Source organism: Anabrus simplex, chromosome 8, assembly GCF_040414725.1.
Source record: "Anabrus simplex isolate iqAnaSimp1 chromosome 8, ASM4041472v1, whole genome shotgun sequence".
In the NCBI taxonomy this organism is placed as follows: Eukaryota; Metazoa; Arthropoda; class Insecta; order Orthoptera; family Tettigoniidae; genus Anabrus; species Anabrus simplex.
The window spans coordinates 186,708,582-186,722,683 of NC_090272.1; the positions used below are offsets into that span (position 1 = coordinate 186,708,582).

At 37.5% G+C, this 14,102-nt stretch overlaps 1 protein-coding gene across 1 annotated transcript in view; it reads left to right on the forward strand.

Annotated features, from left to right (window-relative positions):
* LOC136879360 (glutamate receptor ionotropic, kainate 2) overlaps positions 1-14,102 on the forward strand; it is a 473,995-nt gene that overhangs the window by 298,964 nt on the left and 160,929 nt on the right. The gene's annotated exons all lie outside the window — the stretch shown is intronic.

Here is a 14,102-nt window from a genome sequence, read left to right on the forward strand (position 1 = left end):
ACTGAAATCTAAGAATGAGATTTGATAAGATCTATGTTTGGTATGTTCTGCTGTAAGTAACAGAATCATGGACATCCAAAGTAGCTATGGAGCATAAACTCGAACCTTTGAAGGTGTGAGTATATCGGCGTAAGCTGAAAATACCTTAGATTTCAGGTATGACAAAGCTTTACTGACTAGCGCGTCAGTTAAGGTCTTGTTTAATACTTTTAATTGTCTGGTGTCCCATCGGTTATTTTCCTTTAAAATCATAATGAAACCTCTCCTTAGACTTCATTTAGGTATTAAATTGCATTACATTTAAATCCATGCGACTGAATATTTCTTTATATTATTTTGCAAACATTACTGAAAATTATATTTTTATAATCTGGTAAATTTTAAGAATAAGATATATTTTTGCTTTCGTCTGAAAAAATTTGTAAAGAAATATGGCCGTGGAATTAATTGTGGCATTGTTCTTCATTAATTTTAAAATGTACTATTCTGGTAGATTTTCGATCTATTTATTAAATGTTAAAAACATTAAAATATATTAGTGTGTTATGCAATATGCCACAGAACTCGTGTTCGGGTGTCACCAACTGGTTTTCCATCCCTGCCTTAGAAAATACGTATGATAAACCAATTGGGCCTAAGTCCAGAGAATTCCTTCACAGCACTAAAATAAAGACAAGCAGCGTATCGTGGTCACATCCTTACACATGAACTTTGCCTCAGCTTATAATAGGGAAGATCGAGGGAAAGAGAGGACTTCCTGGCTCTCTTATATACTGCATTGGACAGGCCTGAAACCACAACAGCTCAGGACATGTGTCATAATGATTGCCAATCTTCATATAGGAGACGGGAGTAAAAGGGAACATTTCTTTAGGTAACTGTGTGATAGTAGTAATGACTACTAATATCAAAGTTCAGTGTTACACACAATCCAGTTATCTTAATGAAAAAAAATATATTTAAACAAAGGTCTTATCTTAAAAATTCACATTTTGACAAACATTTAAGGCTGGTTGGAATGAACAGAACATGTTCTAACAAGGATGGTGGGGTGATCATTAGTGAAAACATTTCAAGGTCCAGCACCTTTTTAAAAATACAGCTCTTTTCATACAGATAAGTCAATATATGTATGTGGGGGCATGAAATGAAGCAAAATAAACACAAACCGTTGCACCTTTGTCACCTTTTTGTAAGGTTACTACTGTAACGGTTCAAATCCCGTTACAAGATGATATCTGTATTTTTATTATTGTATGATTTTATCTGTATTTTATTATTATTATTATTATTATTATTATTATTATTATTATTATTATTATTATCATTATTATGTCAGTATTATTATTATGTTATCTGTGATATTGTTACTATTATTGTAATTATCAGTCTTATTTAATTCAATTTTGCAATGCCTGTTGCTTGCAAGATTGTACTTAGATGTATGCATATATACGTATGTGTAGAATAACACTCAATACCTGTACAGTGAGAATTGTTGTATATATCAGAGATTGGATGTGACGTTGGTGCATTGTGCAATATTGTTGGCGATTCTGCCAAGTCATCGCCACTCCATGGCTACGTCATCGTATTTATTTAGATATGCGCTCAGAAAGTCGACCGCCCCAGGGCTATTTCACCACTGTATGTAATATCTGTCGCGTAGGTGGGAGTATGTCATTGTTATTTCTGGAGATTACGTAGCTGTGTCAACCAACGTCTATATAAGGTGGGTGCATATTGTAGCGTCAGTCATTAGTTATACGGATGCAGTACAGTGAAGAAGTCTACTAGATGAAGAGACCTCAGTCGGTCAGCCAACGAGTGTGAACGAGAGATGGTGAAGACTCAGTGAGCCATTAATTATTGGTCATTGAGAGAGTGAGACCAAATGGTTGGTCCGTCACTTAGTGGAAGACACGGACGCAAGGGCTTACCATGAAGTCAGAGAGGGCAACCCTGGACCTACCAAGAGGTAATACCATATTGACTTACAAAGAAGTCAGATGATATGGAGAAGAAGCAGTCGCAAGGATGTATCACCAAGTTAGGCGTGACACATCTACAGTAAACACCAGATCAAAGGAATACGTCGTAATTACACTAAAAGTGTTGAAGGTACAGTCAAGTGAATCAGTGAGGGAAATATTTCGTATAAAGTGTTAAATGTCCGGTCAAGAAGAATTCAAATTCATGCCTAGTTTCTTTCAGTTGCAATGTCATAATTTCATATTCTCATCTGTTTTATCGCAACAAGACTCACTATTTTTTGATATATTATTTAAAGAATATATATTTTTCTATCAAACGAATTCATAGTTTTATTTCAATGAAAGTAAAATATCTTAACCTCAAAATTAATGGGGAAACCGAACGCCAATCTCCTTTTCCCAGAACTTATATGGTATGTTGTCAAAAGTAAGCTTATTACCCCACACCCTGTTAGCAAGTTAAGTATTAAATATTTCACAATTTGGCCCCGCAACGTGGTGCACGAAGAAATTCAGAACTTGGTCTGAATGACAGCATATCATAGGTTCATTTTGGGAATAGTATGCACATTTAAGCCAACGGAAATTATTACCGGTAAATGTCAGGAGTGTAACTTTGTGATATATATATTTTTTATTTTGGGGATATGTCAAGGGATTTGAAGAGGGAAATTAATTTGAGATCGCGTACTATTACTAGTGAACCAAAGATGGACACGGAAGACAGTAACAAGTCATGTAACGACGAGGTCATTGCTTCTGCGGACATCCAAGGTGAAATTCAGAGTAGGGAGCAGGTGAATACGATGGGAGCTTCTGAGGAAATTCAGAAAAGTGCAGAAATTGAAAAGCACACTGAAACCCAAAAGGAAATCGCGGGGGGAATGAACCAAGATTTTTTTAATTTGTTCATGGCCAGAATGACCCAGCTCAGTGAAAATAGTCAGAAAAGAATGGAGGAAAAGATTGATAGTAGTAACGAAAATAGTAAGAGATAAGTAATAAAATGGAAGAAATGATTGGTATTAGTAATGAAAATAATAAGAGATGAAAGAATTAATTTACAATAGTAATGAAAATTGTAATGAACAGATTAACTCTCTAAGTAGTAAAATCGAAGAATTGATTAATGGTAACAGTGCGATTAATGATAAAATAGATGGGCTAAGTGAATCATTAAATTCTAAAATGGATACTAAGATAGTAGAGGTAACTGGTCAAATATACAAGTTAGAAAATAAGTTTAATAAAGTGTGTGTTGACCTTAGGGAAGAAATGGAGTCGAGTCGGAGCGATTTTCATACTCAAATTGAGCATGTCAAAGTAACATGTACAAACAAGATCGTACTGTTAAGTAATAAAATTTCGAGTAATCGGGAAGAAATTCATGACGTAGTAGAGAAAAGATTGGACAAGAGTTACAATGCAGTTGGGGAAGATACGAGGGAACAGATTAGTAGAAATGAGCAGATTGAAAGCAAACTTGTGGAGGTCACTGAACTACGGAACGAACAGGAAATGCTATCACAACAGGTGAGACAGAGAGAGGAAGAATTGCAGGAATACGTAAGAATAGTGGAAGAGAATTCTGAGAGAGCAGCGGAAGAAGAAGAAGAAGAAGAAAAAGTTGTGAACTGCCACGGTGTGATACGGCAAGAAGGTAGAGGTGAGACGGCGAGAGAAGTGGTAATAGCGAGTGGTTTGTTCAGTAGGGATTGTGATTTAACCAAGTTTTCTGGAAAACAGTTCAGTACTACAGAATTTGTAAAAGTAGTCGAGAAAAGATTTGCAAGTAAGTCGAGGAATAATATTAATGAATGGGAATATGTGTTGGAGATTTTGTCGAATGTTTTTATCGGTGAAAGTAGAATATGGTTTCGAGTGTACTGGAATAATATGTCTAATTTAGGAGAGTTTAAAGTGTTCATTGATAGGCTTTGGGAAGAATGTGTGCAAGGGCGCGCGCGAGAGAGAGAGCGCATGATGTCTGGTAAAAGTAGTATAGTAGAGAGAGGGGGGAAAATTTTAGCCGTGTATCAGAGAAGAGGTAGTGATAATGATCCGCAGAGGATTAATAGTTGTGTTGATGGTGATAGTGGTCGGAAGAGTAATCAGAGAGAATTGGAAGATGGGAGGCGTATGAATTTGAGTTGTGAGAGAGAGTATCAGAGGAGTAATCAGAGAGAATCGGAAGATGGGAGGCGTATGGAATTAAGTTGTGAGAGAGAGGGTCAGAGGAATAATCAGAGAGAATCGGAAGATGGGAGGCGTATGGATTTGAATTATGAGAGAGAGGATCAGAAGAGTAATCAGAGAGAATCGGAAGATGGGAGGCGTATGTATTTGAGTTATCAGAGAGACTATGATAGTCTGAATACGAAGGTTATCAAGGTGTCGTTATCGAGTCAGAGTATTTCAGATTCACAGGGAATCGGGTAAATAAAGTGAACAGTCCGAAGGTAGAAGATGAACTGGTATTTAGTATTTATTTAGTATAAGTAGGTATGTAATGAAAGTAGATTTAAGAGTATAGTGTGATTGTGACCTAAATAGTGTTAAGTGAGATATTTAAGTAGTGACGTAGTCGTAGATAATGAAGTAATTAATGGAAGTAGTAAGTTAGACGTAAGAAGTGTTCTGTTAAGTGATGTAAGTACTTGTAATGCCGAGAATGTGATGTAAGTAGTGAGGTGATAACTCCGACGATAGAAATTGTGAGATGAAGAAGGTAAATGAAGGTACTATTAAATATTATAACAGACGTTGGGTAAGTCACAGTGAGTAAATAAAATGATAGCAGTACCGATCATAAGTAAAAATAATTGTAAGTTTCAACTATGTCTTGTTGTACCAGAACTTGTGTATTCAGTTGTTTTAGGGGCTGACGTGGTTGCAAATCATGCAAGTAGAATAGACTTTAATTTAGGTAGTGTGTGTTTGTTCTGGGAGTAATCTAGCAAAGAAGTACGTGTTAATTATGATGGTCTGAGGTAAGTGTGTTGGTGACGTGTGTTCTTTGAAATATATGAGAGGTAAGTGAAGTTGTTCCTAGTGAGAGGAAATGTTTTGTTGGGTGTGTTACGTGCCTGTACGACCAGTATCCGAGGGATAGTCGGTATGAGGCGGTGACGTGAGGTAATTTGGGTGAATTACAGGAGGAGTAATTGTGTTCGATGTTAGGTAAGCATCGAGATGTATTTAGTGGTAAGTGAGGAAGAACACGTATTTGAACATAAATTTGTAGTACATGACCATTCATCGTTTGTGGGAGGTAAGTACCCCATTCAACTTAAAAATGCTAGTGACGTCTAAGAACAAATAAACATTATGCTGGATTGCGGAATAATTGAACCATCTTGTAGCCATAGTATTGATTCTTTAATTGTTGTTGCCAAGGAGGATGTGATTTATTGAGAGATGTAAGGTAATAAGGGCAAAATTGGATGAATTCAATTTGAGTGACAGGTGCTACTTAGAGTTCCATTCCCATCATCTGCAGAGGCGGGAAGTATGTCGAAATTCTTTCTTTTGTATCAGGGGTATTTCACTATTGTGAGCCGTATCGGGAAGTGTGCATATTCTTATAAATTCAGGAAGGGGATATTGTCGGTATTTATAGTATAATGAATGTAAAGAAGTACTTCACGTGAGATTTGTTGAGACAATAATAAGATGATTAATTTTTGTAAGAAACTGGCAAAATAAAACTAACATCTGCGATTTGCGTGTGAACCAAGTGTCGTATTGGTGTATTGGAAGAATAAGTGCTACATTGTCATGTTCTGTGTGACAAAAAACGGAGAACAGGACATTGGACAGCTATCTGCGATAACAATATGCAAGAAAAGTTCTCATATAAGTGAATTTTCACAAAATATTTTGATATGTTAAAAAAAGGAGAAGAATGTTGTATATTGATTGAAAATTATCTGTGTGTGTTAAATTAAGGGCTATACTCTTGTGATTTGTATGAGAGAAAAAGAGAATGGGACACTGAACAGTTATCTACGATGGCAATGTGCGAGAAAAATTCTCATATGTGATGTATTATAAAATGTATGGATGTTGAAAAAGAAAACTATTGTTGTATACTCATTTAAAGTGTTTACATGAGTCAGTGTTATATATATAATTTTGTTCATAAATCAATCGATTCTTTGTTCTTCGATTTATTTATGAGGGAGGCGAATTGTAACGGTTCAAATCCCGTTACAAGATGATATCTGTATTTTTATTATTGTATGATTTTTCTGTATTTTATTATTATTATTATTATTATTATTATTATCATTATTATTATTATTATGTAAGTATTATTATTATGTTATCTGTGATATTGTTACTATTATTGTAATTATCAGTCTTATTTAATTCAATTTTGCAATGCCTGTTGCTTGCAAGATTGTACTTAGATGTATGCATATATACGTATGTGTAGAATAACACTCAATACCTGTACAGTGAGAATTGTTGTATATATCAGAGATTGGATGTGACGTTGGTGCATTGTGCAATATTGTTGGCGATTCTGCCAAGTCATCGCCACTCCATGGCTACGTCATCGTATTTATTTAGATATGCGCTCAGAAAGTCGACCGCCCCAGGGCTATTTCACCACTGTATGTAATATCTGTCGCGTAGGTGGGAGTATGTCATTGTTATTTCTGGAGATTACGTAGCTGTGTCAACCAACGTCTATATAAGGTGGGTGCATATTGTAGCGTCAGTCATTAGTTATACGGATGCAGTACAGTGAAGAAGTCTACTAGATGAAGAGACCTCAGTCGGTCAGCCAACGAGTGTGAACGAGAGATGGTGAAGACTCAGTGAGCCATTAATTATTGGTCATTGAGAGAGTGAGACCAAATGGTTGGTCCGTCACTTAGTGGAAGACACGGACGCAAGTGCTTACCATGAAGTCAGAGAGGGCAACCCTGGACCTACCAAGAGGTAATACCATATTGACTTACAAAGAAGTCAGATGATATGGAGAAGAAGCAGTCACAAGGATGTATCACCAAGTTAGGCGTGACACATCTACAGTAAACACCAGATCAAAGGAATACGTCGTAATTACACTAAAAGCGTTGAAGGTACAGTCAAGTGAATCAGTGAGGGAAATATTTCGTATAAAGTGTTAAATGTCCGGTCAAGAAGAATTCAAATTCATGCCTAGTTTCTTTCAGTTGCAATGTCATAATTTCATATTCTCATCTGTTTTATCGCAACAAGACTCACTATTTTTGATATATTATTTAAAGAATATATATTGTTCTATCAAAAGAATTCATAGTTTTATTTCAATGAAAGTAAAATATCTTAACCTCAAAATTAATGGGGAAACCGAACGCCAATCTCCTTTTCCCAGAACTTATATGGTATGTTGTCAAAAGTAAGCTCCTAGAGATAGTCAAGAGTCTAATTCTATTATTGCTGCACTGAGTGGCAGCTGGCGCCCTTCAAATAACGTATGTGTAAGTAAGCAGGTAACAAGTAAGGGTGAGTACAAGGTTCGACGAGTGTGTATGATTCTTTAATGAATGTTAATTTTCAGATTTTCCATTTTAAATGCAGATATTTCATATTTTCTAGTAAAATGCAGATTTATAATATATTTGTAAAATTAGTCAGCGACTTAGGAACATTCACACTACATTTTGCCACCTTTTCCCTTCTATTTCATGTTTCAGCACCTTCTCACCCCGTATTTATCTGCATTTTTTAAAAATTAGGATAGACTTTTTTCTCTTTCTTGAACAAATGTTTAACATCTTATTTGATCAGAACTCACAAGTCAAAAAAATTTGAAAAAATTAAAACCTACAAACTGTTTTCCAGTCATTGACCGGGTCAGGGATGTAATGAATGAAGCAGATATAGGCTATTAGTACGATGGGGTCACCACTCCCAAAGGGATTTATTAATGACTGATAGATGCTATGAAATGAGAATGGAGAGTGTTGCTGGAATGAAAGATGACAGGGAAAACCGGAGTACCCGTAGAAAAACCTGTCCCGCCTCCGCTTTGTCCAGCACAAATCTCACATGGAGTGACCGGGATTTGAACCGCGGTATCTAGCGGTGAGAGGCCGACGCGCTGCCGTCTGAGCCACCGAGGCTTCTATCAATAAATAAATATCAAAATATAATTTATGGAAACACCAATAATTTATATCCCAGCAACAATGGCCAACCTCAGCAAGACTGGCCATCTGCAGCTGTGAAATCAAATTAAATTTAAACAATTATGTTTCAACACTTTGAACTAAGTTCAGTTAGTACTAGTATGCATTTAACGATTTCTCCTATTTACTGTGTACTCTCTTGTTGGCCATGTTAGTGTTTTATCAGCCCGGACCAGAGCGTATTTTTCACAACACAAAATCATGTCGAAGGTTAAGAAGGAGTTATGGAGGAGGAACAACAATGGAAGAAGTTAGGGACAACCCCGATATGTTTGCTAGGCACAAATTCGAATTAAATTTGAAGAACAATACTCATGTGGAAAACTTTGCAACTTCTACTGAACACCCTTTACGAATGCTGACAAAATACGCTCCATCGGTTTCTGTAGATGTCGAATCTACTGATCCCAAAGCGCCAGCGACTTACTGTCAAAAACATTGAAACATTGAAATATTGTTTGTAATCCAATACAACATGTTGATTAATTATTAGAACAGAATACCAAACAAAAACCAAACCCCATGGCACTATAGCCCTTGAAGGGCCTTGGCCTACCAAGTGACCGCTGCTCAGCCCGTAGGCTTGCAGATTACGAGGTGTCGTGTGTTCAGCACGACGAATCCTCTCGGTCGTTATTCTTGGCTTTCGAGACTGAGGCCGCTATCTCACCGTCAGATAGCTTCTCAATTCTAATCACATAGGCTGAGTGGACCTCGAGCCAGCCCTCACGTTCAGGTAAAAATCCCTGACCTGGCCGGGAATCGAACCGGAGATCTCCGGGTAAGAGGCAGGAACGCTACCCCTACACCACGGTAGAACCGAATAAATGTGATAAATAAAGTGCATGTAACTGGTTTAAACTTTAATAGAATGATTTCAGCAACACCTTTTTTGCACCTCTTTGTATGTATTGTCAGAACATTTTTGTCCCTTTTCTGACCATACTTTCCATCCTAAAATCCTTACCCTAGTGATCCTTAACATCTCCGCCTCTCCTTCCCCTGATATTGTTGGATGTCATTGGATTGCACTAAACTTGCTTTTTCCGCTTAATGAATTCCCCAGAGCGCGGAGCAGTGCAGTGGACAGTTCCACTTGGTAAACATGAACTACACTCGCCATGTGTTGCCCTAACAAAACACTTGGCTACGCACAGCTGGCATGGTCATGCGCCCGCCCGCGACGTGCAGCGCATGCATCACAGGAGAAATTTTACGAATGTAATTATATATTTGTGTACCAATAGTTGAGGGGTTATTTTTCTTAATTGCAGCCCTAATGCCTTGTAGTGGGAATAATTGACAGAAGGAAAGTTAGAAAACATTTTAAATAACAAGAATCAGTTAATGAAATGGTACTTGCCAATGAGGCAGCAGAAGGTTTATTTAATGCTAGAGCATTTTGCGGAATAAATAAATAAATAAATAAATAAATAAATAAATAAATAAATAAATATATAAATATATAAATATATAAATAAATAAATAAATAAATAAATAATCAACCATGAGAATTTCCACTTGCTTGCCAACTACTTTGGAAAACTTCTGAACAGTGAATCACCGTGACATTCGAAAGAACTCAAACTATAACAGTCAACCCAGACTCTCAACCATCATGCAAAGACGAAATGCACCGAATCATTGCATTTTAAATAATAAGAAAGCCCCTGGGGAGGACTCGATTGTGTCAAAGCTGTGGGAGAAGGCTGATGAGGCATCTATTGAGACATTAAGAAAGATCATTGAAGAGATCTGGCAAACCACTAAGGTGCCGGATGACTGGAAATCAGCTCTCATCCACCCGCTCCATAAGAAAAGATTTAAAACGAATATTAACAACTGCAGAGGTATCTCGCTTTTATTTATAACCGACAAGATTCTTTCTATAGCTCCTATAGCTCTCCTTTTACGAGGTGAAACATAACTTGACCCACATCTTGGTGAATATCATGGAGAATTCAGGAAGGGGTGATCATGCACTGAACAAATCCTTAACCTAAAAATTATAATTGCAGTTGCCAACCTAAGGATAAAAGACCTAGCGATAATTATCATAGACTTTAAGAAGGCTTATGATTCGATTGATAGAAAGGCACTGATAAAAAAAAGTCCTGGAAGAGCTTGGACTAGACAATAAGACTAGAAACATCATCAAAGATACCCTGACTAACATCAAATATAAAGTTAAGTTTCTAGGTGAAATTTCAGAACCCTTTGACTTCAAAACTGGAGTCCAACAAGGGGGTGGTTTATCACCTATTCTTTTTAATTGTGCCTTAGAGAAGGTCATCTGGGAATGGAGAAAAGCCCTCGAAGGAAAGGAATTTCAAAGTGGACTCAGTTTTAAGGCATCTAAAATTAAACTTCATGTAGACTTGTTGGCTTTTGCAGATGATCTTGCAATCCTAGTACCATCCATTGAAGGAGATGAGCAACAGATTGAGGAACTTTATCATGATGTAGGTAAAATAGGTCTCAAAGTCTCAACTGAAAAAAACAAACAAAATACATGGCCAATATTAAGGACAGTCCATTTAAGGTAAAAACAACACAGGGCGATATTCAAAGGGTTGAAGCTTTCAAATATTTCGGAGAGTGATTAAATATGAAGAACAATGAAAAACAGGGTGTGGAGGCAAAATCAATGAAAATCGAGGCAGCATACTTGAGGACTCTTGAGATATACAATAAGAGAGCTTTATTATGGGGATGTAACATCCGACACTACCAGAAATTGTAAGACCAGAAGTTGTATGTGCATCAGAAACACTGAGTCTGAGAAATGAAACCACAAATCGAGAACTGGAGAAATTAGAAAGAACGATAAGGAGAAAGGTCTTAGGACATATTAAAAAGGAAGAAGCTCAGAAAAAATGAAGTGCACAGCAAGGTGGGCCAAGTAACGGATGTCATCAGGAAAAGGAGGCTGACTTTCTTCGGTCATGTGTTCACATGTCTGATATCAAGCTGACGAAACAGATTCTAACACAAGTTTGGAATTTCAAAGGTAAACCCAGATGGCACCAAGGGGTGGCTGATGATTTGAGGCTGAGCGGGATAACGGAACAAAATGTCCAAGACAGAAGCATCTTTGAACAAAAAATCCAGGATTGGAGGGTACCTGAAGAAATGGCCAAACCAGCGAAACAACTTTGCTGGTCAGAGGACAGGAGAAACGCTCACATTAAGAGAATGAAGGACATGTGGGCAATGATAGGAGGAAACCTGAATAAATGTGGTCCAGTGAAGCGCTAATGATATTTTTTAAAAATTATTCCACTGGTAGAGTAACCCCGAACCGCCCAGACAAAACATTAGTTGGTCAAGAGCAGGAAGGCAGTGGAAACGTGAGTAAGGACTGCTGGGCACTGGACGGTACAATGTAAACAATAAGGCAGAATGATCAGAAAAGAAAACTTAGTACACAACGTGCCATTGTTAATACTCAGGGAAAATCAAGGACGCTAATACTTGGAGATAAGGGTGAAAGGACCATGAAATTGCCTCTTCAAATTTAACAGCCGGGTTGAGTGGCTCAGACGGTTGAGGCGCTGGCATTCTGGCCTCAACTTGGCAGGTTCGATCCTGGCCCAGTCCGGTGGCATTTGAAGGGGCTCAAATACGTCAGCCACGTGTCGGTAGATTTACTGGCACGTAAAAGAACTCCCACGGGATCAAATTTCGGCACCTCGGCGTCTCCAAAAACCGTAAAAGTAATTATTATTATTATTATTATTATTATTATTATTATTATTATTATTATTATTATTATTATTATTATTATTATTATTATTATTATTATTATTATTACAAATTTAACAACAAGTCATGTATAAATATATTTTGCAATATAAGAACATTAACACACCAACCGACAAGTGGTATACAAATCTTATAATCGCTCGAATAGAAATAATTCAAAATGCAGGAATTTGTTCCCGAGTAAGAAACAATTTAAAGAGACCACATAATAATAATAATAATAATAATAATAATAATAATAATAATAATAATAATAATAATAATAATAATAATAATAATAATGCAGTTTGCTGCCATTAGACAACATACAGTTGCAATATACAAAATCAAATACAATATATAAGTTACAGTTTTTAAAATATGAATACATCTAAATGGCATTAAACAGAGCACTGCATATAAAAGGTTTATATACACTTAAAAGTAAAATAAAAGCTTGCAATGACACTTTGAACTATATCTATGTTGAATACTAACCGTGGAGCAGATCATAACTACCAGTGTTACCAACCTATTAAAATAGGACGGTCAACATCCAAGCTGAGAGCAAATGCAATTATCCCCATATATTAATAGACACTTCCCAACCATAACATGAATTCCCAGACAAATATCTACATTTAAGAAACAAATATAAAACTTACAGATGAAATTACGAAACCAAAGATCCTAAATAGGTCCGTGACGAAAATAGTCTAATAGTCTTGAAATACCAAAGAGGACTTATATTTCGAACGGCAATCTATGAGAGTTAAGATTATACAGGAAAAACCTAAAAAGGAAAATTTGACAATTATTCGTAACAAATAGGCACATAGTCCAGATAATAGAGATTAACAAGTAGTATGTGTGACGTATTTTCTGATTTGAGTTACTCAGTTAATCTTCAAATTTAGCTTGAACACCATATAAAGTTTAGAGCATCTTGCAGAGAAATTCCAGTTCATATATTAAAATAATTTAGATCAATTTTACTTTATTTTGAACTGCCGATGAGGAATTGTATATGATTATCTCGCTACGAGAGCGGATAAAAATATGATCACTTGGAGCCCCCTTAGGAATTTATTACAAAGGATGAAAATATATTCATACCTCATGCTTCACCCGCCAAAAAATGGTCCTGGCACTATATACAGTATACACTCGTGTTAATATAAACCAGAACACATTGAAATACTAGAGATAGGAAGTTCATATTCACAGGACACGTGCATTGGTATGTTCTAAAGAAGTGATTAGCATTTGAACCATGTCGACCCTCAGGTTCAAGGTCCCCATCGATATATCGGCGCACCACCGCCGACGGGTAAAATGTGCCTGCGGCTCTCGTTGTCGCTATAAACCGAAGGTAATGGATCAGTGTGACTTGAGACGTGCAGGATGCCTCTCAGACGTATGCGAGAACCATACCGTCGAATGAGTGAGTTTGAAAGAGGGCGCATTATTCGCATGAGAGAACGTGATGCGTCAATCCGGGAAAGTGCTGCTCGTGTGGGGCAAAGTGTGTCGACAGTGTAACAGGTGTGTACAAAATGGTTCACAGAAGGCCGTAGAACACGACGAGATGGGTCTGGTCGCACCACCCAGACCAACCCCCGAGAAGATCGACATCTCATCCGAATGGCTTTACAGAACAGATCTGAGTCCTCCTCGGCTCTGACGCAACAGTGGAACAGTGTAACACATCGCACACTATCAGGAGTGGCAGTCTGTCGCCGTTTATTACGGTCTGGGTTACCGACGCGTCGTCCACTTCTCCGCCTACCTTTGACTAATGTGCATAATCATGCTAAACTGCAATGGTCTATGGAACGACGTCACTGGGGACAGGAATGGCAGCAGATAATTTTTTCAGACGAATTCAGGTTCTGCTTGTTTGAAACTGATGGCGGCATTTTGGTTCGCCGCAGACAGGGGGAGTGGCATCACACTGACTGCATTCGCACAAGATATACAGCGCCGACCCAAGGCCTTATGCTGTGGGGTGCTATTGGATACAATCGCAAATCGCAGTTGGTGCGTGTCCAGGGCACTGTGACCAGTCTGACCTACGTGAATGACATCCAGCGACCCGTAGCCGTACCCTTTCTGCATGACAACCCAGACTCCATATTTCAGCAGGACAATATGCGACCACATGTTGCTGCACGAACAC